The following is a 5,060-nucleotide window of genomic DNA, read 5'->3' on the forward strand; positions in this document are numbered from 1 at the left end:
TTATAATATTATTTGGAATATATTTTAATTAACCATATTATATTATTAAGTCATCATACATCATCATCATCAGCCCATATTTGTCCACTGCTGGACATAGGCCTCTCCAAATGCACGCCACTGTGGTCTTTCTACGGCAACTCGCATCCACCTCCTGCCAGGCGTCTTACGCAAATCGTCACTCCACCGTGCCTGTAGACGTCCTATTCTACGTTTGCCGAGACGCGGTCTCCACTCTAGAACACATTTTCCCCAATGGTTATCCGTTCTACGACAAATGTGGCCAGCCCACTGCCACTTCAGCTTACTAATCCGGTGGGCTATGTCGATGACTTTGGTTCTCTGAAGGATCACCTTATTTCTGATGCGATCCATCAGAGAAACGCCGAGCATAACCCTTTCCATAGCACGCTAAGCGACTTTGAACTGGTCGACCAGCCTTGTCGTGAGTGTCCACGTTTCGGCTCCGTATGTCATGACGGGTAGGACGCACGGGTTGAAGACTTTCGTCTTAAGGCACCGTGGGATCGACGTAACTTCCCAAATGCTGCCCAACTTAGCCGAATTCTTCTATTCACCTCGTCCTCAAAGTTGTTTGTACCTAATCGCAATGTCTGCCCGAGGTAGACATATTTTTGAACAACTTCGAGAACGGTACCGTGTATCGCAATCGGTTCCGGTAGAACATGTTCATTGAACATGACCTTAGTTTTATCCAAGTTCATCCGTAGGCCGATGCGCATAGAAGAATCAGCCAGCTCATTCAGCATTTGTTGTAGGTCCTGCAGCGTTTCTGCCATGATGACGATGTCGTCTGCGAATCTCAAGTGAGAGATATATTCGCCATTGATGTTGATGCCACGTCCTTTCCAGTTCCGCGTCTTGAACATATCCTCCATTGCATTAGTGAACAATTTGGGGGAAATAATGTCCCCTTGTCTCACACATGGTGGCGGCTTTGTAGACACATCTCATCATTTGGATGTATCGCCAATCAACTTGGCAACGCTGGAGGGACTCCAGAACAGCCCAGATTTCAACTGAGTCAAAGGCCTTGTCATAGTTCACGAATGCAAGACACAGGGGCTATTATACTCATGAGACTTCTGTATAATCTGCCGCACTGTGTGGATGTGGTCTATGGTGCCGCATCCGCTCTGAAACCTGGCTTGTTCCGGGGGTTGGAATTCGTCGAATCTTCGGGTAAGACGGTTCGGGATCACTTTTGAAAACAGCTTATAGACGTGGCTCAGTAGGGATGCTCAGTAGGGATATGGGTCGATTGTTCTTCAGCAGGGTCTTGTCTCCCTTTTGGAAGAACAGGACGACCACACTCCTGCTCCACGCCTCCAGAGTTCTTCCTTCGAAGAGGACAAAGTTAAAAAGCTTCTGGAGCTCCCTCAGTACCGGTTTACCTCCTGCTTTCAATAACTCTGTTGTAACCCCGTCCTCTCCAGGGGCTTTTTCATTTTTAAGCTGTTCAAGAGAAATCTCGATTTCGCCAATCCTGACTTCTGGTAGGTCTTCGGTAAAATGGCGTGTTAATGTAGCTCTAGGATCCTCATTTTCGGGATCAGGTCAAGATGCATGCGATGCGTATAACCGGCCGTAGAAGTCCTCTACTTCCGAAAGAACTGCCGGCTTGGAAGAAACGACTTCTCCACTTGCTGTGGTCAACTTCGTCAGGTGGCTCCTTCCAAGAGATTGCATGAACACCTTAGACCCTCGATTCTGCTCGATGGCTTTTTCAATCGTACGAGTATTGGAGCACCGGAGGTTGTGTCGTACGCGCTTGCTGATCTCTTGGTTCAGTTGCCGTTTCTCTGCCGAAGTGACAGGTGGGTTTTCACGTCGTTTGTTCATTAGCCCTAAAGTCTCTTCCGAAAGTTTGGACTTTCTGCCCTTACGCTGCATGTTACAAAATCTCGTGCCTTCTTCCCTGAGAATTCGAACTACGTTATCGAGGTTCTGGTTTACGTCTGTTGTGGTTTTCACGGCAGCGAATCGATTCTCCAGGTTTGACTGGAACGTTTCAGATCCCGCAATGGTTTGGAGCAGGGTTGGTCGGAGTGTGGACTTCATCAGACGGACGCGCTCGGCCTTAAAATTGATATTCAGAGAGCCTCGGACAAGTCGGTGATCACTACCGGTATTGAACCTGTTGAGCACAGAAACGTTTCTCATTTTTGGTCATAGTGTCGGAGCTTTGCCATGTCCACTTCCTGTGGGGCTGCTTCATGAAGAAGAAGTTCATCAAGAAGAGCCCCTCCCGTTCGAGGAAGTTGACAAGCATTTGCCCTCTATGATTTCTGCTTCCAAATCCATCGGGTCCTACTACCTATTCGCAACAATTCTGTACTCCCACTTTAGCGTTGAAGTCCCCCATGACAATGTTGAAGTGGGTTTTCGTGGTGAAGAGGAGGGCCCTCGATATGTCATTGAACATTTCCTCCACTTCATCGTCCGAATGTGTCGAGGTCGGTGCGTATGCTTGCACCACCTTGAGGCTGTACCTCTCAGTGAGCTTTACAATGAGGTACGCTACCCTGTTTGACACACTGGAGATTTCTACAACGTTGTCAGCTAGGGACTTATTAACCAGAAACCCAACGCCACCTTGGGATTGTTGATCTCCCACTCGGAAGTATATTAGGCGGCCCGATTCGAGGGTTACGGTGTCCTCTCCCTCTCTACGGACTTCACATAACCCTAATTTGCCACCTAATTTTCCTAAGTTCCACCTCGAGTTGCGCTAGATGCGAGTCAAGCCGTAGCGTGCGTCCGTTGTAAGTCGCCAGGGTCAGTCGGTTGTGGTAGCCTCCCGTAGCCCGGTGATTCTTAGCACTCCCCGTCCCGCCATTACCATCGTTGCCACCATGACAAGAAATAGCGGGACCGCCGGGAACTGGGGGCCGTGGCTTACGTGTGTTCAGCATTTGTAGGTATTGCCCATAATCGCCACGCTGGGCAGGCGGGTTGGCGATCACAGAACGCAGCTTCTCGCATCGGTGACGCTGCTGCCCGTCACCGGCCTGTGGTGTATTACATATTATTAAGTACAGCCATATATTTTATACTATTTTAATTTAATTAAGTATTTTAAGAGAGCAACGTAGAGCTGGTCTAATTTTTAGAACGCCAGCATCTTAACCGAATATTGTGGGTTCAAAGACAGATAAATACTACTGAGGTTTCATATGCTTATTTTATGTTCATCATTTTATTAAATTCATCTCGGGCTCGGTGGTAAAGGAAAACATCGTGAGGAAACCTGCATGTGTCTAATTTCTTTTGAAGAATTCTGATGAATGACACATATGTGAATATGTGTCCACCGACCCACATTGGAGCAGCGTCGTGGAATAAGCTCCAATCCTTCTTCTCAAAAGGGAGAGGAAGCGTTAGCCCAACAGTGGGACATTTACAGGCTATTACTTTTTAAGAAGACATCTGAAATTACGTACAAAACAACCACCCGATCACGACATATACCCATGTTCAATACAATAGTAATTAATAAAAGGAATTCGAACCCATAAACTGACACCATTCAACCCAATTGCGGTGCCAGTTGGCACCGCAATTGGTTTGTCCTAAGGTCAACTTTTAGTCGAAAATGAAAAAAATATATATTCAATTTATTTTAAAAAACAGGAACTTTTATTTTTTGCAATTTTCTTAAGCTCAAAGATAACGAAGCCTTGACGCAAAGGAAACATTTTTTCACTTCTGATCTTCTGAAGGGAGCCGATCCTATTACGCTAATGTCACAAACAGGATGACTCGTAGAAGTAAATCGATTGATGTCACGAAAGAATACGTGTGTGCGTTAAGCGCTGTTGTAGATATTGAAATATAATACACGGTAAGGGGTTCGCGTAATTTGATTCCGTACGCGGGAGTTTTTCGTGTTTCACATCATTAGTTCGACATCGCTCGTAAGGTGTCGCGTTACCTTAAATAATGACATATCGTTACTGTTTATGTGGTTGATCACACTTCTAAGGAATTAATTTATAAGTGAGATGAATCACGTAAACAAGAATATCATTATGTCCATATTAATCGCGCGTGCCTTAACGTTAATTATAAATTAAATTAACGTTAATGCACGCTCCTTACTCTCGGCATGTATTCAATGATGATAACTGTTAAAAAAATAACAATATTGACTATATCGTACGATCTATATGCCAGATATTTGGAAAAACATTGAAAACAGTTTTTTTTTTAAATCAGTAAAAAAATATGTCATAATGTTGAAGCTAAATTAAAAAAATATTGTTTAAGAACGTAGGTTATTATACAATTAGTGAGTTCATGGTGGATATCACATCTTGGAATGAAACTATAATGAAAATATTTGTAAATAATCATATATTTACAAAAAAAAGACCCGCTGAGTTTATTTCCTCGGTTTTTCTCAGGTCAGGGTATTTCTTTTCCTAACCGGTATATTTCATTTGACAATCAATAATAAGTGTATTGCTTCTATATTGAATAAATGAATTTGATTTGATTTGATTAGACGATTTGAGTAATTTATTTGATATTGTAGAGTTAATTATTAAAGTATGTGTTAATAAAGCTGATGTATGTAACCAATCACCATTAACAATATTTTTACGAAAAAAAGTCTCAATTTAAAAACTTCCATTTTGAACCGAAAGGATGGCTTATATTCATATACAGTAAAAACCAATGGTAACTGTTGTTTCATTTTCATACTTTTTAAGAGATAAGAAAATCATTTCGAAACAACAATATTATTTGTTGACAATACAAGGAATAATATCTAACCACTATTTTAATATTAAAAATAATAATAAGAATTTTATTAATTATTACATCACAGCTTTAATAATAAAATAAATATTTATTCGACAAAGTCTATTAAAATCGTAGAATTGTGTATTTTGAAGTAAATTAAAATATTGTGCATTAGGTAAATTGAATATTACGCAAGTAACGTGCATTCAAAACTCGCCGCTATTCATGAGTCCGTTTGAAATGTTAATTGCTTGCTTGAAATACAAGAAGATTTGTCACACATATGACTT

General features: G+C 42.0%; 1 pseudogene; it reads right to left on the bottom strand.

Moving 5' to 3' along the window:
* Positions 1-269: 269 nt before the first annotated feature.
* LOC135193620 (uncharacterized) lies at positions 270-2,951 on the bottom strand (annotated as a pseudogene).
* Between the last annotated feature and the right edge of the window lie 2,109 nt (positions 2,952-5,060).

This window comes from Vanessa tameamea, chromosome 14, assembly GCF_037043105.1.
Source record: "Vanessa tameamea isolate UH-Manoa-2023 chromosome 14, ilVanTame1 primary haplotype, whole genome shotgun sequence".
NCBI lineage: Eukaryota > Metazoa > Arthropoda > Insecta > Lepidoptera > Nymphalidae > Vanessa > Vanessa tameamea.